At 43.0% G+C, this 25,952-nt stretch overlaps 1 protein-coding gene and 1 non-coding gene across 3 annotated transcripts in view; both read right to left on the bottom strand.

Annotated features, from left to right (window-relative positions):
• Window positions 1-25,952, bottom strand: part of TOX (thymocyte selection associated high mobility group box) — a 208,434-nt gene that overhangs the window by 102,547 nt on the left and 79,935 nt on the right. The window lies entirely within an intron of this gene.
• On the bottom strand, window positions 13,171-13,243 carry TRNAA-AGC (transfer RNA alanine (anticodon AGC)). Its single transcript has one exon. It is a non-coding gene; the product is annotated as a tRNA-Ala (tRNA).

Genomic DNA, 25,952 nt, shown 5'->3' with positions numbered 1-25,952 from the left:
AGGACATGATTTTCTGGTAGCATCCATTCCAGTTTTGAACAGAACTCACATCCTGGCCCTGAGAAATCCTGAAGGAAAACTGAGAAACCCCTGGCAACTGTGAGCTTTCCAATGGTTTGAACAGGACCATGACACCCATGTAACAAGCAGCTCCTCAAAACCCAGCACTATCTGTTTAAAAAAGCAGCACTTCTGGTTCCTGCAGAGCAGCCTGTGCTTCAGCGCACGGAAATAGAAGCAAAACTTTGTGTTTGCTAATCTCCCCATAATTATAACAATCTCTGTTATAACCACTGCTAATGAGCTACCATAATTTTTAAATAAATGTGTAACAATGTGATTAAAGCTTGATGGAGCTGTTCTTCTGCTTATGATACCCAAAAAAAAAATGGCTTCTTATTAGCTTTTGATGTTTCTTTTTCCCCACAGCACCACAATAGTTGCTTCTGGTTTTACCCAGTTGTACAATAATTGCTGTTTAACTTCAGCAGTCTCACAGCCTAGTCAGACTCTTCAGCTATTTTATTAATCAATGAAAGTGCTCTAAACCAGTAATGTCATGGCAAATATGCCTTATCCTTTAAGTGCCCCATATTATATTCTCTCACCTCTCTGTACAAGCTACTGAATTATTAATGCACCCTCCTCCACATTTGATAAAATCTGTGATGAAAATTAGCATAATCTTCTATGCCTAAAGACCATTAAATGAGTGCACATTAAACTTGAAATAAATGGCTTGAGTCATTCTTCTTTTTTTTTTTTTTTTTGTCTTAAAATGTTCTCTGTGTTTGGAAGTCTGAAATGTTAAGTTTCAATATTAGTTTCAGAAGTGAAGAAACAGCCCACTGAAAACTGCAGCTTTAAAGTTCATACCTAAAAGATTGTCTCTCCTCTGTGCAGGCTCAGAACGAACCTTCTTCACGTGGCCCAACTCATTTCCAAACCAAACTTTCCCAATCTAAAATAACTTAGCTCTGTGTCTGTTATGTCACAAAAAGGTAAAAAGGGAACAGAGTAAAATTCAAGTGGACAAATTGTGCTGTGATTCGCAGATACACAGACCCAGCAGAAACAACAGCTGCATAAACGCTGCCAAAACCCACACTCGGCGGCTTCAAAGGCACACAAAGCACCAGTTGGAATAATGATGCCTGCTGATGGAGCAAAATGGCCTTGATTTGGAGGCAACTCAGAATGAATCACCTTCTCACAGACACTGTCTGCACCAGGGCACAGGTCTAGGTCTATGCCGGTATAATTCTGTTGATACAATTCTTGGTCTCTTCTCCCAGGCAACCAGCACCAGAACAAGAGCACAGAGTCTCAAGCTGCGTCAGGGGAAGTTTAGGCTCAAAGTGAGGAGAAAGTTCTTCACAGAGAGAATTGCTGGCCATTGGTATGTGCTGCCCAGGGAGGTGGTGGAGTCACCATCCCTGGAGGTGTTCGAGTCACCATCCCTGGAGGTGTTCAAGAGGGGACTGGACGTGGAACTTGGTGCCATGGTTTAGTAGTCATGAGGTGTTGGGTGACAGGTTGGACTTGATCTTTGAGGTCTTTTCCAGCCTTATAGATTCTATGATTTCAAGCCTATTTATTGAGTAGAACAACCATTGATCAAGCCCAAAAAGTTAAAGCTCTACTTGAGGTCCAGTTTGCCTTTTCCCCCTCCATTTTTAGGCAAACCACTAAATGGGCTCATGCATTCAGCACACAGTCCATGGGTGTCAGCAACAATCTGTTTTGTGATATGCTTTTAAGAAGTACTAAGAGGTTCCAAGATTTTGCTAAGGCTTCAGAATCTTACTGGCTGAATTCATAAACAGCTACTCAGGGTATTGCTGCTTCTTCCTGTGCTCTACAGTCCTTGCACTACTCTCAACTTTCCCTTCTGTCAGCTCCTACAAGTCAAAAGTTCAGAACTAATAAGAGAGTACAAGAATGTGCCATCATTACATTCATGTTTTGATAGAAAATTAATTTGGTGTTTCATTCATTCACTGGAAATAGGAACTACTGCCTTGGAAAGTATAAGGTGATTAATTTCCCAATATTTTCAGCTCATATTAGTGATACACAACATAAGTGTTTTGACATGTCTAATAGTCTTACTCATCAGCAAGATTTTGCAGTTCAGAAGTTCCCTTAGCTGCACAAGGCCCTGCAAGCTAAACCAGAGCATTGATTTAAAGGCTGAGGAAGTATTTTATGCTTTACAGAGCATCCCTAAAGATCTTTTGTTAACACAGAGCAACGTGAATTATGGATCTGATTTTATTTCTTACTGTTAAACACAGCTCCCTGGAACCATATAAGCAGCTCCTTTAAAGAAGACAAAGCAAAAGCAGTGTCATGTGTTATGCTCCAGCAGGTAATTCAGCGTCTTACATAGGAATTGCCAACAGATTTATCAAGCAGCCTCGAAGGAAAGCAGAGTTCAAGTCTAGGCTCATCAATAATACATAAACAAGCTGAACAATTAGGTACAAAGTGGCTATCTTGTCAGACAACTTATTAACCGATAAAGGATACACTGACTGTGGACAGAGAGGAGGCACCTCTCCTCTTCACAAAAGGTACGAAAAGAGAACCTGAAAAGAGAGAGGAAGGTGCCGTGTGCTCTTAGTGTTTGTGGACTTGGCAACCCTCTCCATCTCTCCAGCCCAAACTGAGAGCCATGAGGTCTAGACAAAGGTGGTTCAACACTTCTCTAGTAAGAGCCCCCTTGGCTTTTCTTTTTTTTTGACAGCTGAACACAAATTTGTGCCTTTGGTCTTCAATCAGTGGGCTGAGGGAGAATATATTCCATTTTTCCAGTAGACAACTGTGGTCGTTTGAGGCTGTGCCTTTAAGAACAAACACTGCTGGAACACACTGGCTAATGTTTTTGGTACTAGAACCAAAACATTCTGATATTCTAAACGAATTTCATTGGTTGATAAACAAAAATTCAGCTTTAGATTGTGAAGCGGTTGGAAAATTTTTTTTTTTTCCTCAGTTCAGTTCGGTTTGGGAGTTGGGGGAGTTTGGTGTTTCAGCCTGTTCTCCCTGCCTGCTTCTTCTGCGAACTGCTGGACTTGGCCTTCAGATAAGCAAACACTAATCCTGCATGGGCTTTTGAAGCTTGCTAACAACTCTTTTCCTTAGTAACTTGCCTTTCTCTCTCTCTAACCCCTTTTTGGGGAAAAAGGGAGGTAAGGGGGGGAGAGAGGGGGTTCCAAAGAGGGGATCCCTCCCTGAGGGAGGGATTTTTGTTGTGTTATTTGTCTTTGCTGTGTATTTCTGTGTATATATTGTAAATACCTGTATATATTGTGTTATATATAACCTGCTTTCCATATATGCTTGTAAATATATAGCTTTTGCTCTTCGACTGAGTTAGCTGTGGTTTCTTACTCTGTGGAGGAGGGAGAGCTAAGCCCTCTCTCAACCTACCACATTTATTGGCTGCCCAACTCGGGGTTTGCTGACAAATTAGTTTGATTTATTGCTTGCTTAAGTCGAACGAGCAAACATGAAGGTGTTTTGGCTTTTTGAGCGTCTGTTCTTCTCGGTCTTTGGTGTATTGATCTACAAGTATTGCCTGGGTATGATTATCGATAAGATAGGTAAATATATAATGCAAAAATTATATTTGTGGTTTAAGTACAAGATTCGGCTTCTGTATGATCAGTACCTGGAATTCTTTTATGTTAAAAAGTGCAGGAATGTTACATCTAGCACACTCCCTATTGAGATAAAAGAGTTTAAGATTCCGCTCGGTGAAAGGGTAATTTTAAGTGATGGCTGGGATCCAAAGCTGATTTTCTTGATGTGTGTAGTCCTGCTGATGATGATAATTATTGTGTATTTGTTGGTAGCACTGTACCGGGAGAAAAAAGTGTCCAAGGCATGTTTTGTTATAAAACGGAGGGTTAAGAGACGAAAACGCCACCCTAGCTCTGTTTCAGGAACATCCAGTGAGGATGATAATGGAGAATCTGTGTCAGTTAAAGATAAAGCTAAAAAGTCAATCGGCAAGGCAGCTCTGAATAGCAATGGTGATGATTCTGGCAAGCAGCCAGGGGCTACAGTAGCCCCAAACATGGCGGCTCCTGTGTCCCAGGCAGCCACCATTAACGAGGCAAAGTCATTTCCTCCTTCTTCCATGGCAGGAGCGGAAGCGTCCTCCAAAGCAGCTAATCTGTCTCAAAGCTTATCAGCTTCTGATAATAAGGCAGCTGGAAACCCAAACACAGCTCCAGTAAAGCAAGTAGCAGTTTTAGCAACAAGGAAGGGTAAGACTAAAGCTGATTCAGGAGCTGACGGGGATGCACAGCAAGGTTCTTCTGCTGGGGAGGAAGAGAAAATCTGTCTTAAAAATATAGCTGAGTTATTGAGATCATCAGAGGATCGAGATGCATCTCTTGGTAGGACAGCAGCTAGTGGTGGTGCCTCTCAGCTTAAAGGGATCCTTGAGAGGTTGTTGGGACCACAAGTTGAGGAACAGGAGGCAGAGGAGCAAGAACAAGATGACATAACCGACTGCTCTTCACCACGTGAGGAGCTTAGAAATGTAAGAAAAGACTATCTCAGAGCAGACAAGGAGCCAGTTCTCGCTTGGCTTGGTAGATGCTATGATACAGGTGCTCCAGCTCTAATGGTTGGAGACAAGTCAGCAGCCCAGCTAGGAACTCTCTCAAAGGATAATGGAATAGATAGACATCTAGGCAAGGCTCTCGGTAAGGTTAATCTGTGGATACGCCTTCTAATGGCGGTTCTCATGAGATACCCTTCCCGAGATGATCTTCCATGGAATCCTAAGCCCTGGACTACCATAGATGAGGGAATTAAGCGTCTGAGAGAATTTGCTGTTAGAGAGGTACTCTATGGTGAACATGAATCTCTGAATCCTGATGATGTTCCTGTAGGAAATGGTCTTACTAAAAAGCTCATCAAGCTTGCTCCTTCCAATTATGCAAACATTCTGGCAAGCAGAATTGTAGCAAGAAATTATGGTGGAGCTCCTCTTACGGTTGGCCAATTCACTGATCAATTGAGACAATTGGATGATAGCATGACACGTGTTTCTTTGGTTTCAGCCATTGAAACTCTGTCTGGAAAACTGGAGAATTGCATGAAAGAGCTGAAGGATGAATTTAAAAACACCATCTCCCAATTGGCACAAAGAGATGATTCCAATTCTTCCTCCAGGTGGGTACAGGTTTCATCTGTGAGGAATAGACATCCTCCAAGGAGGTCATTCCAAAACAGATCAAACCAAAACAGACCACCAAGGCAGTCACGTAGGACTATTTGGATTACCCTGCGTGATCAGTTTGGTGAGAACATGAACAGGTGGGATGGTCAACCAACTTCTAATCTTTTCAGGAGACTGAGAGAACTGCAAAGTGGCAGAACCCGAGGTATCAATACCAGAAGGGTAGCTGTTACTTCTACAGTTCCCCAGGACAACTCTAGTAGCTCCAACAGTGGCTCCAGTTCTAACACTGCACAGTGTGCTCGTTGCACCTGTGGACATGTTCCCCATAACTAGGGGTGCCCTGCCTCCCGCCAGGGGGAGGAGAGGGGTAATACAGATAACAGAATCTATTGGGATGTGTACATCCAGTGGCCTGGCACTTCACACTTTCAGAAGTACAGGGCCTTGGTTGACACAGGAGCTCAGTGCACCATATTGCCATCAAATTATCAGGGATCGGAGTCCATAACTATTCTGGGAGTCACTGGTGGATCTCAAGAGTTAAGTAAAGTGGAGGTTAATATAAGCTTAACTGGTAAACAATGGAAAAAGCATACAGTTGTGACCGGACCTGATGCACCTTGTATTTTGGGAATTGATTTTCTGAGAGAAGGGCGTTTCAAAGACCCTAAAGGTTACAAATGGGCTTTTGGAGTAGCTTCTGTAGAAATTGATGGACAAAAACTGAAGCTGTCTGCTAGACCTGAGCTTTCTGATGAATCTGCAGTTGTGGGACAACACAAGATTCAGGACATTAAGTTGCCGGTTGCTTCTCGGACTGTGCATCACAGACAATACAGAACCAACCGTGACTCTTTGTTGCCCATTCAGAATCTAATTCGTCAGTTGGAGAGTCAGAAAGTCATCAGCAAAACTCATTCACCTTTCAACAGTCCAGTGTGGCCTGTGCGAAAGCCGAATGGAGACTGGCGTCTGACAGTGGACTACCGAGCCCTGAATGAAGTAACTCCGCCTATGAGTGCAGCAGTACCAGACATGATGGAACTCCAGTATGAGCTGGAATCCAAAGAGGCCAAATGGTATGCTACCATAGACATTGCTAATGCCTTCTTCTCTATTCCCATAGCAGAGGAATGCAGGCCTCAGTTTGCTTTCACCTGGAGAGGAATCCAGTACACTTTCAACAGACTGCCAATGGGCTGGATCCACAGCTCCAGCATCTGTCATGCAGTAATCCATGATGCTCTGGAGGAAGGTGGTGCTCCAGAACACATCCAGTTCATCGATGATATCATCGTCTGGGGTAAAACTGCTGAGGAAGTCTTCGAGAAAGGTAACAAAATCATGGACATTCTCCTGAATGCAGGTTTTGCCATCAAGAGAGACAAAGTGAAAGGTCCTACCACAGAGATCCAGTTTCTGGGAGTGCAGTGGCAGGATGGACGCCGACACATTCCAGTGGATGTGGTAAATAGAGTCTCTACCATGGCAAATCCCACGAACAAGCAAGAAACTCTACGTTTCTTGGGGATAGTGGGATTTTGGAGACTACACATTCCTGGATACAGTCAGATTGTGAAACCTCTGTATGATGTGACTCGAAAGAGGAACAGTTTCCACTGGGGACCTGAACAACAAGCAGCCTTTGACCAGATAAAGCAAGAAGTAGTCCAAGCAGTGGGTCTGGGACCTGTGCGAGATGGTCCAGACATTAAGAACATTTTGTACACGGCTGCAGGTGACAATGGTCCAACCTGGTGCTTGTGGCAAAAAGCTCCAGGTGAGACACGTGGACGACCTCTTGGTTTCTGGAGTCGAGGTTACAGAGGTTCAGAGGCTAATTACACTCCAACAGAGAAAGAGATTCTAGCTGCCTATGAAGGAGTGAAAGCAGCTTCTGAAGTAATTGGAACTGAGTCACAACTTCTCTTAGCTCCCAGATTGCCAGTTTTGAATTGGATGTTCAAAGGCAAAGGTTCCACACCACATCATGCCACAGATTCCACCTGGTCTAAGTGGATGGCCCTGATAACGCAGAGAGCTCGAATGGGAAATCTTGAAAGACCTGGTCTGGTGGAGGTGATCTCAAGTTGGCCTGAAGATACCAACTGTGCTAAACCTCCAGAGGAGAGAGTAACTCGTGCTGAGGAAGCTCCTCCTTACAATGACCTTTCTGATGATGAAAAGAAGTATGCTTTGTTCACAGACGGTTCCTGTCGTCTCGTCGGGAACAAGCGAAGGTGGAAGTCTGCCGTGTGGAGTCCAACACGCCGAGTTGCAGAGGCGAAGGATGGAGAAGGAGAATCCAGTCAGTTTGCAGAGGTAAAAGCTGTCCAGCTAGCTCTCGACGTGGCTGAACGTGAGAGATGGCCAAAGCTTTATCTCTACACCGACTCATGGATGGTAGCCAATGCTCTATGGGGTTGGCTAAAGAACTGGAAAAAGAATGGCTGGCAGAGGAAAGGAAAACCCATCTGGGCAGCTGAACTGTGGCAAGACATTGCTGATCGAATCGAGAGAATTCCAGTGAAAGTGAGACACATTGATGCTCACATTCCCAAGAGCAAAGCTACTGAGGAACAGCAGCACAACCATCAGGCAGATCTAGCTGCAAGAGTTTCTCAAGTAGACAAGGACTCTGAACTTGATCTCGACTGGAAACACCGAGGTGAGATATTCTTAGCTCGGTGGGCTCACGATTCGTCAGGACATCAAGGCAGAGATGCAACATACCAATGGGCTCGTGACAGATCCATAGACATTTCCATGGATGCCATCACACAAGTCATCCATGACTGTGACATTTGTGCTGCTATTAAGCAGGCAAAGAGAATTAAGCCCTTGTGGTATGGTGACAGATGGTCCAAATACAGGTATGGTGAAGCTTGGCAGATTGACTACATCACTCTACCACGTTCTCGTTCTGGTAAGCAGTACGTGCTTACTATGGTAGAGGCAAACACTGGATGGCTGGAAACTTACGCAGTCCCACATGCAACTGCACGCAACACCATTCTAGGTCTGGAGAGACAGATCCTGTGGAGACACGGAACTCCAGAGAGGATTGAGTCAGACAACGGAACTCACTTCAAGAACAACCTTGTAAAGAGCTGGGCAAAAGAGCACGGTATTGAGTGGATTTTCCATATTCCTTACTATGCACCAGCTGCAGGGAAGATTGAACGCTACAACGGTTTGTTGAAGACCACTCTCAAAGCCATGGGAGGTGGATCTTTGAAAAACTGGGAGAAACATTTAGCACAAGCAACCTGGCTGGTGAACAGTAGAGGTTCAGTGAACCGAGCTGGACCTGCACATTCTGATCTGCTACAGAAAGTAGAAGGTGATAGAGTTCCTGTTGTTAGGGAAAAGAATCTGTTAGGTAAAACTGTTTGGGTATTTTCGCCCTCAGGAGAGGCTAAACCTGTCCGAGGGGTGGTTTCAGCAGAAGGTCCGGGTCACACTTATTGGGTAATGCAAGAGAATGGTGAAATTCAGTGTATTCCACAAAGAGATTTAACTTTAGCTGAGAGAGTTTAATTTCAGAATGTTGTACAGCTACAGCGCGTCCAAAGGAAAGAGTCCCTGAGGAATCTACGGTGCACGAACCCTGAGAACCCTGAGAGCCCTGAGTCAACTGAGAGTCCCTGAGTCCCTGTTTCCCTTTTTCTTCGCTTCGTCTGCGGAGAGACAAACTGTTTTCCATTTTCTTGATTTTGGATTTTCTTGGACTTCTGAATCATCTACATCTGAGTATAGCCGGAATGGATGATGAACTTAACTTACGAACTGTAAATATTGTTCTGGATTGGATGGACAGTACGAACAGCCAATGAAATTGTTTAGAAAGGGGTGGACTGTGGTCGTTTGAGGCTGTGCCTTTAAGAACAAACACTGCTGGAACACACTGGCTAATGTTTTTGGTACTAGAACCAAAACATTCTGATATTCTAAACGAATTTCATTGGTTGATAAACAAAAATTCAGCTTTAGATTGTGAAGCGGTTGGAAAATTTTTTTTTTTTCCTCAGTTCAGTTCGGTTTGGGAGTTGGGGGAGTTTGGTGTTTCAGCCTGTTCTCCCTGCCTGCTTCTTCTGCGAACTGCTGGACTTGGCCTTCAGATAAGCAAACACTAATCCTGCATGGGCTTTTGAAGCTTGCTAACAACTCTTTTCCTTAGTAACTTGCCTTTCTCTCTCTCTAACCCCTTTTTGGGGAAAAAGGGAGGTAAGGGGGGGAGAGAGGGGGTTCCAAAGAGGGGATCCCTCCCTGAGGGAGGGATTTTTGTTGTGTTATTTGTCTTTGCTGTGTATTTCTGTGTATATATTGTAAATACCTGTATATATTGTGTTATATATAACCTGCTTTCCATATATGCTTGTAAATATATAGCTTTTGCTCTTCGACTGAGTTAGCTGTGGTTTCTTACTCTGTGGAGGAGGGAGAGCTAAGCCCTCTCTCAACCTACCACAACAACTACTAGAGCATTGACTTAAGAATGTTTTACAAACAGTCACCCCCAGCATGTAATGCCACTGCTGAGCAGAGGAAGGGGTAGATGAAGCAGTCAGGCTCACGTCTGGTTTACACAACATGTCTTAAAAGGCAAATCTATGTTAGTAAATGTCAAAATAGGAGACATTTGGTCCTTCTCTGCTAACTATCAACAAATTCATGTTTGATCCCCACCCCCTCCTCACCTTGCTGGTCTGCACTTTTCAGACAGAAAACAAGACCAGAGGTAGGAGGAAGGTCTGTTGCTGTTTTTCCCCCCCCCTCAACCAGGCAAAACAAAAAACATCTTCATTTAATTTAGGATCAACAATCAGGCAAGCAAGCTGAGTCCAAATAAAATCTTTTCATATGCATGTATCAGCCTCAGCTCAGAAATTACGAACATTTGAATTACAGATTCCAGGTTTTAACTCAGAATGAAAATATTTACCTAATATGATGCCTTTCATGCCCAAGCACTCCAAAGTGTTTTGCAAATATTGACTCAATTCTGCCCTTAATGTGTGTTCAGCTTCCCTTGACTTTAGTAGTCATTTTGAGGGGGATACAAAAAGACTTCAGGCCTCACATGCTTTGCAAATGGAAATGGGCAGCAAAACACAGGGAGTTCTGTAGTGAGAAGGGGACAGTGCAACATCATATTCAGGAATGTAGAAATATCCTTGCCAGAAGGACAAGTCATGTGGATGAACTGGGGCTCTGCAGTGATTCCACTGCATGGTCAAGGTACCTCAGCTAAACAATTTTAAGACTACTTGTTGTTTTGTTTTACTTTAGTCTCAGTGAGCAGTCCTTCCACTTTGCATCTCAGTGTCTTTGAAAATGTAGCTTTAACCTATACCACCAGCCTGAAGACTAATGTTCTCCTGCTATTTAATGGGGAAAACAACTTCTCAGATGCAGAAATTCACCATTATGGCTTCCTGAACCACTCTACTTGGGCCTGCCCAAAGTAAGGAGATGACTAAGGCAGGCACAAAGACTTCGGTGCAATGGATTAGAGAAGGAAGCAGACCTGGGTGGGAAAGACCACATCTTGCCTGGGAAGCAAAACAAGAGATTGAAACAGAGGGAAGACAGGCATCAAAGCTGAACTTCCAACTCTGGAAGCAGGTTTCCAACAGACCAGCTGAACTGTCTGTATGATATATCTTTTTTTCCCTACTGGCTGTAACAGGACTCTAGAACCAACTCTGAGCCAAATCCTAACCATTGCACACTATGAAGCGAATAGAATAGAATAGAATAGAATAGAATAGAATAAACCAGGTTGGAAGAGACCTTCAAGATCATCATGTCCAACCTATCATCCGACACCACCTAATCAACTAAACCATACAACCAAGCATCCTGTCAAGCCTCGCCCTGAACACCCCCAGCGACGGCGACCCCACCACCTCCTGCAGGGTGTGAAGTCTGCATTACTTCTCTACAGGACCAGGTGTCCTCTCTGATCTCTAGCCCTGAGGAGCTGAAACTGCACCATTAAGGCATCAGGAAGCCGCAGCAGAATCCCCATTCTCGGCTTCTCCTAAGGATCAGCGATAGGGATGATTAAGGAGCCCAAGGATGGCTTTGCCTGTTGTATTCAAGGGTTCCATTGCCCGAGGGGAACTGCTTTGTGCCTGCGACGCTTTTGCCAACAGCAGGAAATGAGTCTATTGGATTGCAGGGTATGGATGCAGGCACTTCAAGAAGCATCACCTACAGAACCAAGCTGGCAAAAACAGTCATGAAACGTCCCCCTAGTAAAGAATTCCCTTGGTTTCATGCAGTCTAAGGACAGGCTGGTGGGACTGCAGTGTGAAGTTATTGCACCCCTGCTCACAAATCCAGGCTGTCATTTATTAGCGAAGACCATTAGTGAAAAAAAAAAGAAACCATTTAGCACAACGTTTAGGCAGCAACATAGATTTCTAGATTGCTCTAGGATAATTTGCACCCAATTTATGAGTTTTTGCAGAGCCATGCGATGTTCTGATCTGTTTCCTATAAAACTTGGTTGAAAATATGTTTCTGAGAGTGAAGTATGAGGTGATAAAAATGTGATTAAGGTGTGCTAGCAATTTTATTTTGGCAACTTTATGCTGTGCTTTTGAACCCCAGCGTATATAACGTTTGGCTCTCTTTATAGTTGATAGGCTATCAACTGAAGCCTCTACATACACAAACATTAATAAACTCACAGACAATAAAATAAAAGCAGTCTAACAGGACATGCTATAATCTCTCCCTTTAAAAATAAATGTAGGAAATCATAAAGTGTAGTTTATAATTATGATATCCAAAGAATTTCTGTTCACTGAAGCCAAAGGAAATTGCTTGCTATGGAACTAAGATTGTGATAAAAAGAAAATTAGGCACTGGCCCTGAAGCTCAAACAACAGAGTAAATCACTTATTTCCTCAAGCAGAAGGAGACTCATTTTTCAGGGAGAAAAAAATCCCTACACTGATGTTAAAACACAAACCTAACTACTTCATCAGAAGGCCCAGATTAAAAGTGAACAGAACCCATTGCAAAACCTCCTAAATGATAACCAACTTTTGCACTGGTAAGCCTAAAGCAATTGTGAGAATCACTTTCCCGTTCTAAACTTGGACCTCTCCTCCTTACACCTTAAACTTACCCCAGCCAGAGCACTGCTTTAATTAATGCAGTTGGCATAACACAAGTTGTGTTTCAAAGCTTCTCATCAGTATGCCCCTGTAAAAAAACCTAAGTGAAAATTAACCTGGAGTGGTTTATAGTAAACAAACGCTCTGTAGAGACAAAACAATTAATAAAGCTCTCCCAGTATAACTATTGTTTTAATATCTGTATGTGTGACAAAGATTTATCCTCCAACAAAGAGCTAATCCACGAGAAGCTTTGCTAAACAGTTCCTTGTACTGCTTGTATCTATGAAAGTGATTTCTGGAGCCTTAAGGAAGGTTAATGCACTCTCTGAGTATAATCAATGAAAACAGCATGATTTACACGATCTGTGCTCTTTGTCAAATTTAACCAGGGTATCACTGCATAAGATCTTCTCACTGACAGGAGCTTACTGCATGATGGAGATGCTGGAATCCTCCTTACACTGGCTGTACCTGGCAGGCTGCGCTGTGCCTGTGCAATGATAAAAATGAAAACTCACTTGACAACCTCAGGCTATCCATCTCTGCTGCTTGAGCCAGTGGATGGGGCTCAGGGAAGGTACGCAGGAGGAGTTGTTTGCAGAAGCAAAATGAAAGTAAAGCAGAATTTGGCAAGCACAGGTCACGTCACAATTATCATGGAATCACAGAATGGTTTGGGTTGGAAGGGATATTTCAAGGTCATCCAGTCCAATCTCCTGCAGTCAGCAGGGACATCAACTAGAGCAGGTTGTGCAGAGACCCAAAAATCCTGACCTGGAATGGTTCCAGGGACGGGGCATCTCCCACCTCTGGACCACGGTTTCAAAAGGCTGGAGAATGCAGGCATCGATCCTGCTCCCTCTCGCATGCTAAGCGAGCGCTCTACCATTTGAGCTAATTCCCCTCACAGTGCTACACATCTCCAAGAAAAAATAAATAAGTAGGTTTTCCAGTCTCTCAGATCTCTACCATTAATGACAATTTCAGCTGATTAACTATTTCTTGCCTATTGTCACTCTGGATCTACAGACAAGGACACTGCAGTAGGTACGGTGCATTTAGGGACTGCTTCCTGATTTGAAAATGTTTATAAAGAATTAAAAATATTTCACTGATTTCACATCTTTACAAGACACAAAGCACCAAGCCAGCCTTCCTCAAGCACTAACTACTACCTGTACAAATTGCATGTGTGAAGCAGGTACACATTTGCATCCTTGCTGGTTTACCTGAAGCTAGCACACCATTCATACTTCTGCCTGTGCCAGCTCACATTCCGAGTCCTTAAAGCAAAATGAAAGCCATGCAACCAGAGAAGGTACATCCTCCAAAAGTCATGTGAGGCTGAAGAACTGAACCCTGTTGCCCCAAACCATGCAGAATTATTTATGAAAGGAAACAGTAATATTGGAAAAGCTTGCAAGATGCTGAAAGAAGGCAAATCCACTTGGAAATTCCATTATTTCATATTGATCAGATAAACAGCTCCTAATGACTTCATAGTCAGTGAATATTATAATCTAAATGGTTATAGACTTTTCAGCCTAACTATAAGGAAGTTCTATAGCCATTTTTAACTGTTTATCTGTCACCTCTTTAACCAGACCTAAAGGCTGCCTAGAATGTTGCACATGCCTTTTTGGCCATTCTATGCTACACCAAATCCTTTGTGCTCTCCAGCAATATACTCCTGTGGTCCATATTTGCTTCAGTATTTAGATAAAATCAGAAGTCAAGCAACAAGAACACTGAAGGCAGAAGAAAGTTCAAAGCTTAGAAAGCGTGGCCAAAGATAGTTACTGAAAAAGATAAGCCAAATATTCCCAAGGATGGGATAAGGGCTTGTTAGAGAGGAGATGAAGTTTTTCCTCTTCTAATCTGGTTAACATCTTCAGAAGAAAGCCACAGGGAGAGCTGATGTCTGGAACCTGCATAATAGGCAATGTTTTATCTGCTTACAGCATCTCTCCTTGTGCAAGCCATTACACAAGTATATGCACAAGAAAACACTGTGTGGTTTGAGGCTGAGAATTCTTTTGCTTGAAGTATCTAAGCCCTTGGTTTTAATCAATTTGGTCTCCAGCTTGTCTTGATGCCTCATTCCTCAATGGAAGGTGTGCTACTCTGCTTTTCCTTGGAAAACTAACACCCACAAGAATGCATACAAAGATGGAGTGAAAACTGAGATACGTTGAGTTGCATTTGGCTCTCCAGGTCTTAGCACTGAAAATGGACTTGTATGACTTGGCCAAATTGTCTCCATAAGTTCTATAAGGGACAACAAAGCCCAACCAAAGCTCATAGATAGGGGAAAGGTTAGTAAGAGTAAGGCAAATGCTAGCATGATTCAATGAGTTCAGAAGTTCAAACAGAAAAATATAGAAGAAAAGAGATGAGACATTCAAACAGCTTTCACAGAGCATACTTCTCATGGAAATCTCTGCCATGCAGGCATTAAGATTCTCCAGCTAGAAACAGAAATCTGTACTAGAGGTGCAGGTTTTAGCAGGTGTAGCACCTGCTGCAGTTGTCCTCTGCATCACAGCCTAAGCCTGCTCAGTGTGTACACACACTAATGGCAGGAAATCTCTTTCACACTGCACTAATAATTTCCATTGATTTTTTTTTTCCAGGAAATGCACCAAAGTGACACATTTTGGAAGGAGCAGATTTAGCTCCATTTGAATAACGAGAGCCCTATCAGTCAAAATAAAATGAAATGAAATTTACAAAGGTTATTTCATATTTATGCATTTACTAAATATATAAAAAAAGAGAAATCAGCATATGGTGCAGTGTTACCATATGCTGGAATTTGTGAGAGCAGATTTCCAATGTGGCAGTAGAGTTCCCCACAACAACAGATCATTAGCTTTGAATTTCCTTTAAAACTTGGGGTTTTTTATTATTTGGAGGAAAACCAGCCAGAAAAGTATCCAAGAGTAGCACAGAACCTCTGTGTCATACCTACAACAGAAAATAAAATCCAGAGTGGACACTGCAGTCTGTATTTGCACAATAGCATCCTGGCCTGTATCAGGAACAGTGTGGCCAGCAGGAGCAGGGAGGTCATTCTGCCCCTGTACTCAGCACTGGTTAGGCCACACCTTGAGTCCTGTGTCCAGTTCTGGACCCCTCAGTTTAGGCAAGATGTTGAGTTGCTGGAGCATGTCCAGAGACGGGCAACAAAGCTGGGGAGGGGTCTGGAGCACAGCCATGTGAGGAGAGGCTGAGGGAGCTGGGGTTGCTGAGCCTGGAGAAGAGGGGGCTCAGGGGAGACCTTCTTGCTCTCTACAACTACCTGAAGGGAGGTTGTAGCCAGGAGGGGGTTGGTCTCTTCTCCCAGGCAAGCAGCACCAGAACAAGAGGACACAGTCTCCAGCTGCACCAGGGGCGGTTTAGGCTGGATGTTAGGAAGACGTTCACAGAAAGAGAGATTGGCCATTGGAATGTGCTGCCCAGGGAGGTGTTGGAGTCACCATCACTGGAGGTGTTTAGGAAGAGACTGGATGGGGTGCTTGGTGCCATGGTTTAGTTGATTAGATGGTGTTGAGTGATAGGTTGGACTCTATGATTTCAAAGGTTTCTTCCAACCGGATTAATTCTATTCTAACACATGTATAATACGTACTTACCTAATACCAAATCAGATCTCTTACTGCTCACGATACAGCAGCAGTCAGTAAGGGTTTTGTGATCTACTACTTGTATGAATTTGAAAAATACATCAAAAGAGTCAAAGTTCTGCTAGGAAATGAGAACTATGGCAAACCTCTTTCAGAATAAAACACTAAGGAAATATTCCTTTTGGTGGTTGCTGTTCACTGAGGGATTAGACAAAAGCTATAGTTTGATCTGGTCAGTTTTAGTTTGCCCCTTGCCACAGATCACCCCCACTGCAGGTTATTATTCTGCAATATTATCTTTCTGCAACAAAATGTAAAGGGCACTTCAAATGTAAGAACACATTACAAGCTGTTAAATATTTGACAGAAATCTGTACATCTCAGGAGTTTCAATATTTCAGCAGAAGCCTGGTTCTGGGTGCTTTAAAAGCACCTCAGCTCTTTCTTCCTAAAGAGAGAAATACTGTCACTGAACAGCCAGGAAGGCTTTTGGGAATTCCAGTCTTGGTCCTGGTTTTGATTTCCCTGAGTGGAGTTAGGTTAAATATTTCTTTATGCCAGAGTCAGGAAAATAATATAAAGACAGAACATCAATCCCTTCTTTGAGTGTTTGGGGGGAAAACTTATTTTTATGTGTCTTTTGAAAACTCTTTGATCTGTGGTGCCAAGCTGTCAGAAAAAGAAGCCAAAGAGATGCAGAAATATGCTACTAATACTTTAACTTTAGTGTTTGCAGTGTCTGAAATGAGTTTATTCACCTATTCTGCTTATATTTAGGAACACTATAAAGTGTTGCAGGTGAGCACATCACAGCTAATGCAAGTTGATTACAACTGGATACACTCACTTTTTAATGGTGAGCCAAAAAGACATTCAGTGTGAGGCTGGAACATGCAATCTAAAAGACAGGGCAGTAAAACAACAGACAAAAAAGAAACCACTAATACCCACATTGGAGCAAGTCACCCAAAAGCAAAACCTGGGCCTTTTGTCTCTGTCATCCCTCTACAGAGTGGACAAACAAGCAATGGAGTCACTGGAGTAAGGATCAGTCATGAGTGTAGCACAGAGTCTGTGAAGGTAGTTGACCATTCCATACCAAAAAGACAAAAAAAACTATAAGAGGTCCTCATCACCTCATGTGCCCTCACACAACACTTAGATTTAGGTCAGTCTCACTTTGGGTTGGTAAGGCTAGAATGATTTAAATTGAACACAGGCAGCTAGAGTATAATGCTCCTCTTTTTGGAGTCAGGGCAGAGACTGGAGAGACTTGACAACATCAAGGAGTGTCTCTGAACAAAGGAATAATAATGGCTCCTGAAAAGCAGCTGGCATCATGCCCTTTGACAGCTGATTCCAGAATGGCCCCTGAGCCTTTCTGCTTGACTTCACTTGCCAATGATTTATTCCACAGATCATAGCTAGAAGTGCTCCTTCGCCTCTTGTGTTTGAAGACATAACCTTAGCTGAAACCAAAGAAAAGTCACCTCCAACTTTGTCAAGCGTAACTTTGTTGGCATGGTTGCAAGACGAGGCCCCCTAGGATCTGGATCACCCAATCTACAAAAATATTTTAACTTTTTAAATATTTTTTTTTTTAGCAAGAAGTGTTCAAACCTGCTGCCAAATGCTACCAGGGTACTCTCGGATCATGAATCTGTTCAATGCTACAGCAAGTGTGAAGAAAATATCTCTGCATCTTGTGCATATGCTAAATGATTGGAAAGACTCCCACATTCACTTCTATGGACTTCAGACAGTGCCTTGAATGGAAAAAGAGATTAACCAGATTTCCAGGGGAAGAAGATTAAAGTAATGCTCATGGAAAAGGGACTCTGTGCAATAGGTTCAGAGGAAAAGGTCAGTGCCAGAAACTAAACTCAAATTGACTCTGTGAGAGTTTATAGTTAAGCACTACAGAGCAGGAGAAAGAAGGTAAATTCACTAGGAAATTCTACTGACAAGTACACAAAGGGAAAATATTTGTGATGTAACTGCTAACTCCTAAGAAGCATCAAACCAAGATAGATTTCCTCTTCCAATGAGTTCTGCTTGTCACAGTTGGCTTCAAATGCCAGGTTTCAGCATTGTCAGGGTTCAGGCAGGATCATGCACTTTCACCATCCTGATTTCTGCAATTAATCCTCAACACCTTATAGACTTTAAGCAAACAATTGGCCATTAATCAACCACACACACACTTTGAAGAATTCAGTCCACAAAGAAGTACTGCATACAAGCTGCCTACTCGAGGTGTACAAAACCACTATAAAAAAGCTGCTTGCAGACACTTTTCTGTTCTCAGCCCTGTGTCAAATATACTCCATTTACCAATCAAAACAACACTTTCACTATTCCCAGCCTGTGGGGTTAATAGAGTCAATGAATAGAAAACAGGCTTTTGTCTCCCTGCATCACCACTGATGACAATCATTCCATACCATTTTTTTTTTCCAAAAGAGAAATAATGTTCAAAATAGAATAACTAAAATGGAGAGCTGAAAGTTTGTGCTATTTCCAAGCTTTCTGGTGTCTGCCAGAACACTGGGTAATATTTAACACTCTTCTGCAGCAAAGCAAACATGCCTGCTGCATTCAGTGTAACATCATTGCAGCTCCTGGTCTACTCTACCTGGAGTAAGAGACCAATCTGATCACCTTTGATGATGTGACCAACTGGGAGGATGAGGGGAGAGCAATAGGTGTTGTCTACCTTGACTTCAGCAAGGCTTTTGACACAGTCACCCACAACATCCTCATAGGCTGGCTCAGGAAGCATGGGTAGGATGAGTGGACAGTGAGATGGATTGAGAACTGGCTGAATGACAGAGCACAGAAGGTTGTGGTCAGTGGTGCAGGGTCTAATTGGAGAGAGCATCAGTCAAGGCTTAGCGTTGTAAGACGGGGACAAAGTAAGGTAGTCTGCAGCAATTCCAGCAAAAGCATCAGGAGCTCCTCCCAAACCTTTTCACAGCATCTCAGCATGGTGAGAGTTGGAAGGGACCTCTGGAGATCATCTAGAACAACCCTTCGCTAAAACACGGTCCAAGTTACCAAGGATCATGTCCAGACAAGCTTGGAATCTCTCCATCAGAGAAGAATCCACCTCCTCTCTGGGCAGCCTGCTGCAGTGGTCTGCCATCCTCACAGGAAAGAAATTCCTCATGTTCAGGTGTTCCAGTTAGTGCCCGTTGCCCCTTGTCTCTTGAGCACCCCTCAAAACTAGCTTAGTCTACTGCTCTGGCAGGGGGGGTTGGACTAGATAATCTTTCAAGGTCCCCTCCAACCCCTAACATTCTGTGATAAGCAGTAAAGCCACGGCGCCCTCCTTTCATCCACCCTGGTCGGCTCCGCAATGCTGCAAGCCACCACAGAAACATGGATCTCCTCCTCACATCCTCACCGCTCAAGATTACACTCAGGAAATACTACCTCATGATGCAATTATGAAAGTTTTAACATCAAGCTCTTGCAGCAGGTTTCCTGATGCCTGAACCCCCTCCCCCCAGGTCTGCTTCCCACTAATATTCTCTGCTAAATTCCGTTTGGGGCACTGAAAACGGACGAGTGGATTGCTCAGAAACAATACTTCTGGAGCTGCAAACATGTAATTATTTGCAAATAACACAAACCTTTTCTGTTTGATGAAACACAGGCTTTCATGTTAAGTTTTTGAAACAGCAGTGTGGCAGTGGGGCTCTCCTGTATAAATAAAACATGCTGAAAACCGGAGCAGCAGGCATAAATTTAATAAGATACAGAACCCTGTAAATCTGCTCATTTCACATCCCCAAGATTTCATGAATTTGAGATGTTGGGACTCAATAATACAAAATAACTCTCGGATTTGACACTAGACATTCAATCCCAAAGAGCAGTTTTAAACTTCCTGATTTTTCTTTTGCCATTGGCATATCTATGCAAGAAGTATTTGCCTCCTTGAGAAAACCTTCTTATGAACATACACTTCAAAAAAATCTTATGGCTTTCTGAATCTGCAGTAAGTATTATAGTACTTTCAGTTCCTTTCCCCCCCCCCCCCCTCTACAGAAAGATGTATTTAAGCATGCATTTCTTCACCAGCTTTAATACATTTTTAATTCAAATTGAAATTAACTGATCACAGGCTGTAAGGAAAAAAAAATAACACATTTTGGGTTTGCAGCTCTATTATTCTGAAAGAGTACTACAGGAGATGTATTTTTAATAGCTTTGCTACAGAATGACAAGAATATACAAGCAGAGTGTTGAAAAGATTGGGCTCTTTCCCCCCCACCCCTCCCCCAGGGAAAAAACCCCAGCTTTTTACTGCAAGTGGAAAGTGGACCCAAAACATAATGGAGCACGATGGCTAAATTACAGTTTGGCCAAATTCAACATGCTGATTCAGTCAGCTTGTTTACAGCAAGACCTTTGTACCTGTGCCAGTGCCACACATCTGCATACTAGTTCAAATCTAGTATAAGGAGCTCTGCACTTCCCAGGTTTAATACAGACTTGCTGCTACACTACCCAAAGCTCCACATCTGTGTGACTTCTCAATCCCTACAGGCATGGGGACACAACCACTACAGCTTCTTCCAGGGCTTGGCAATCATTTTGGGGAAGAAATTGTTCCTAATATCCCAAGCAACCAGCACCAGAACAAGAGGACACAGTCTCAAGCTGTGCCAGGGGAGGTTTAGGCTGGATTTTAGGAAGAAGCTCTTCCCAGAAAGAGAGATTGGCCATTGGAATGTGCTCCCCAGGGAGGTGGTGGAGTCACCATCACTGGTTGATTAGGTGGTGTTGGGTGATAGGTTGGACTCGATGATCTCAAAGGTCTTTTCCAACCTGGTTAATTCTATTCTATTCTAACTTAAGCTGGGACTGCTTGAGGTAATTTCTTGTCCTATTCACTTGTTACTAGGGAGAAGAGGCTGACTCCAACCTGTCTCCAACCTCTTTTGGGGCAGTTGTAAAGAGCCAGAAAGTCTCTCCTTAGCCTCCTTTTCTCCAGGCTGAAAAAGCTCAGGTCCCTTAGCTGCTCCTCACCAGTCCTGTTTTTCAGACCCTTCATCAGCTCCCTTGTCCTTCTCTGGACATGTTTCTCCAGGATAAGGCCATGAGAAAGTGTGCCAAAGACACTATCTTACTGTTGTCCCTTTTCCCATTCAAATCTAATTTAAAGCTCTTTCAGTGAGTCCTGCTAACTCCCATGCAAGGAGCCTTTCCACCCTTTGAGACAGATGGACCTATTCTTTCGCCAGCAGGTCTGGTGCCATGTCAACTGAGCCATGATTCCTCCCTCTAGAAATTTCAATATCTACCAAAGATAACCCAAAAACCCCCAAACAAAACAAAGCATTGCAAACTAGAAAAGTCACTACAGGGATTGCTGGCAATGCTGCTTCACAACCCCTGGATGACACTGCACAGGATGAGCCAAAGTTAGCGACAACAGAAAGTGTGTGATAGCAACTTTGGACTTCAGAGGTCTGGGATTAATGCCCGAGTGAAAAGGATGCAAAGTACATGTTAACTTCCAAACATCCCTGAAGCAAGCAGGTTTTCAGGCCTTCAAAGTTTTGCAGGCATTTTTGATTGAAAAGGATCAGCTTTTGTTGAAGGAAAAGATGCAAATCCAGAGTTACAAAGGTTAAGATAAAAACCAGGAAGAGAATCTGTGTTATGGCACTGAAAGTAGGAAACAGAGGTCTAGAATCAGAATGATATTTCTACAGCTAGGTCTTATTTCAGGGCTTGCTACTGTGCAAGCTCAGCTTGGCCAGGATCAAGCCCCAGCTAACGACAGACACCTTAGGCAGCGTGGGGAACGCGTGGCATAGCTGAGGAAACAATTTATACGTTCTGCTTGTAGGGATTTGACACTTTCTGTGTAAAGCTGCATCACATTTTTGCACGTCTGTCATGAGCACCATGAAGGCTACAAGTTCCTCAGGGCAGGAACCTGTTAAACACTTAGCACAACACAGGAGCTCCATGGTAATAATTACCACTGCTATTAAATGCACTGTGGCATAGCTGTTCCAGTAGCCTTTCTGTAACTGGTATTTCTGTAAGGCTGTCAGGATAATAATGTTCTACTGCACCGCAAGAGAGGTTTGGGGAAGTGTGAGGGAATGCTCTATCGGTTTCCCTGATCTCCTGCAGTGCCAGGCAGCACTTTTGACACGGATAATCCATGGCCACTCTGCTGCTGAGAATGAGAAACTGTGTTCATGCAGTTAAAATGTGACATCACACAGTAATCATCCAGCAGGAAAATTCAGCTTCTATACGTGCTGTGATGACTGAAAAGCAAACAAACCTCCTCCCCAAACTAAAAGCATCAGATCTTTTCTCATGCAGTTTATCCTCTTCCAGTTCAAACTGAACTACAAATTCCATATGCCATCTCTCCCTTGTGGGAGACAACTCTTTAATGACCTAATATAGATAGGAGTCACTATTTGAGTTCTAAACATGAAATCTTCTTTAGACTCAGACTTTCACTGTATGTATACAAAGTGGAGCAGCATACAGCTTCTCCAAAAGCATGCCTTAGTGCTCTCTGCAGTCTGCAAACCTGCCTGTGGCCATGGAGTCACTGGCTGAGCAGATAGAGCCAAGCCAAATGTTCCAACAGCCCTTCCCACGTGTATGAAATAAGAAACATTCACTGTGAAGAGTGTTCAGATGGAAGTACTTGAGGTACAAAGCAAGGGAAAAGAATCCTGCTGCAGGAACTCAAGGATCTATTTGAACCTCATGCTCCTAATCCTTCAATTTAGTTTTTCCTAGGTGCAATATGTGGAGCACCTCCCCTCAAGGACAGGCTGAGAGAGTTGCTATTGGTCATCCTGGAGAAGAGAAGGCTCCAGGGAGACCTTTCTGTGGCTTTTCAGCACTTGAAGTGGCCAATAATAAAGCTGGGGACAGATATTTTAGCAGGGCCTGTTGTGACAGGACAAGGGGTGATGAGTTTACCCTGAAAGGAGGAGATTTCATTGGATACAAGGAAGAAATTTTTTAACAATGAGGGATGATTAAACACTGTCTCAAGATGCCCAGAGAGATGGGAGATGCCCCATCCCTGCAACCATTCTATGTCAGGTTGGATGGGGGTTTGAGATGCCCCTGCTGAGTGCAGAGATGTTGGACTAGCTGACCCTTAAAGGTATTTTTTCAGCCCAAACCATTCTGTGATTTTACAGATTAGGAAGGTGTAAAAGAAGTCCTTTTCCTTTAAGGGCATTTTCCACTCAACTAATGTATGTATGTCCCAACATCTGCACAGATCAAATCTGCCTCGTTGTTTTTAATACAGAAGTACTCACAAAATTCTTCAAAGCAATTTTTTTCCCCCCTGCACTTCATTTGCACACAAATTCCTACTTGTACTGGTAAGCTTTCCACATATAGAATTAAAAATGTTAATTCAAACTAGTACTTACACTTCTATGCCTTTGTAAGTGCATGACTACATAAAGAAACCATTCCATACACAGAATATTGCACATATGCAAACTAAAGCCTTTTTTGCTTTTTAAGAGTAAAATAAAACTTCCAGGTTTGCAGATGCTCAATGACTGATACATTTTCCATTTAAATGCAAATTTGTCTTTCTGTTTTAATGGGATGACAAGTACTCTTCCCCCCCCCCCCCAAATGTTCAGGCAGTATCATTCTGAAATGTGGGAGAAGGTTGGGGAAAGCAGATGAGATCTCTCTAGATGTGTTAAATCTCATACCGTTGGGCTCTGCCCATCTGTCCAGCCTGTCAAGGTCATAGTATCAGTCAGGGTTGGAAGGGACCACAATGATCATCTAGTTCCAACCCCCCTGCCATGGGCAGGGACACCTCACACAAGATCAGGCTGGCCAGAGCCTCATCCATAGAATACATATACATAGAATAAACCAGGTTGGAAGAGACCTTCAAGATCATCGCGTCCAAGCCATCAACCAGTCCAACACCGCCCAAACAACTAACCCCCGGCACCAAGCACCCCATCAAGTCTTCTCCTGCCTGCTCTTAAACACCTCCAGGGATGGCACCCCAACCACCTGTGCAGGTCCCTCTGCAAAGCCCCTCTACCCTCCAGCAGATCAACTCCTGCCACCAGCTCGGTGTTGTCTGCAAATTTACTGATGATGGACTCAATGCCCTCATCCAGATCATCAATAAAGACATTAAAGAGCATGGGGCCCACCACTGATCCTTGTGGCACCAGAACAAGAGGACATGGTCTCAAGCTGTGCCAGGGGAGGCTCAGACTGGATGTTAGGAAGAAGTTCTTCATCGAAAGAGAGATTGGCCATTGGAATGTGCTGCCCAGGGAGGTGGTGGAGTCACCATCACTGGAGCTGTTTAGGAGAAGACTTGATAGGGTGCTTGGTTGCATGGTTTAGTTGATTAGGTGGTGTTGGATGATGGGTTGGATCTTGAGGGTCTCTTCCCACCTGGTTTATTCTATTCTAGTCTAGATTTGCTTGGTATAATTCTTAGTGGGATAATCTTGATCCATTTACTCTTATCTTCTTTCCATCTTTTTTTGGAAAAGAAAATAAAGTGTGCTGTACACCTTCCCATTAAAACAGGTTAAGTCAAAAGAAGTTTGCTCATAGCTATTTGTGCTCACCCATGAGAAGGGAAGTGGATTTTGCAAAATAATCATCTCCTGGAAGTGTAAAACACAGTGGGGAGGAAAAAAAAAAAAGAGAGTTCAAGAGTAGCATTATAATGACCAAAATTCACTATATGTTTTTTATTATGTTGGGGGGGAAAAAAAGGTCTTTTAAGAAATGGAAATCACTGCATTCTATTGATTCATGCACAGAATCTTCAGACATAAGTCATCAGTGTTGACACTTTCAAATACATAAAACGTGACATCTGCTCCTACCGACGCACTGCACAGGCTGTAAATCATCAACGGGAAAAACAGTTCAATGTCATTTCAGCCACTGTAAGCTATGGTCTACAACCGAGATAAAAATAGTCATACTGTCTCTATGACATCTAAACCACTTTTCTATTGCAGTACTCTATGTTCTAATTTATCTTTGTGGTTGAACAACACACAATCAATTGTAAGCAACTCGTGTAGTTTGATTCCAGTCAACGGCAATTTTCTCCAGCTTTATCTTTTTTCCCCCCCTCGCTGCACTGACTTTAAGTGCTCTCTCAAGCCCAGCCTTTTCCCTGCAGTGTTTTGTGGAGACTGAGGACTTAAGTTTGTCATTTTAAAACTGTGAAAACACAGGGGAAAGGCATAACTTGTATTTAATGTGAAATCCTTCTTGAGCCTCACCATATTTCACTCACACCACATGAAGACCGTGTATCAGGGATCACTCTATGAGGTATTTTTTCCTTGCATCATCCTTCAAAGAAAAGAGTATCAAGCAGCTTGATCCCACCTTGGAAGGAATGCAAAACTGCCTCCTATAGCTACTTTGTCATCTTCATTAGTCCTCAAACCAATATTCAATTTGCATAAAGTACTACAAGAGTTTTTCAAACCTTCAGCAATTTACTTCATTTAATTATGAAGTGAGAACATGACTATCACAAGTGGCATATTTTGTTATTATTAGCACCTGAGAGATCATAACATGCATTAGGATTTAAATATTTTCTCCTCTTTTTTTTTTTTCCTGCAGATGAGAAAGCCCAAGGAGGTGAATTATCTTAACCACAGGTATTCAGTATTAGCTTTTGAAGTAAAAAATAACATTTAAATGACTAATGAAAAGCTGAAGGATAGACACACCACAAGTGATGTAATGATCTCACAATGTACCATGCTTAGGTAACTGCTAGCAAGCAGAAAGCAACATCAGAGCAATGTTAAGGAGCAAAAAGAAGAGAGTAGAATAGAATAGAATAGACCAGGTTGGAAGAGACCTTCAAGATCATCGCATCCAACACCATCTAATCAACTAAACCATGGCACCAAGCACCCCATCCAGTCTCCTCCTAAACACCTCCAATGATGG

The sequence above is a fragment of the Dryobates pubescens genome, chromosome 3 (assembly GCF_014839835.1).
Source record: "Dryobates pubescens isolate bDryPub1 chromosome 3, bDryPub1.pri, whole genome shotgun sequence".
NCBI classification, from domain to species: domain Eukaryota; kingdom Metazoa; phylum Chordata; class Aves; order Piciformes; family Picidae; genus Dryobates; species Dryobates pubescens.
The sequence above is the reverse complement of the archived record's forward strand: the minus strand, read 5'-3'. Positions and strand labels throughout refer to the sequence as shown.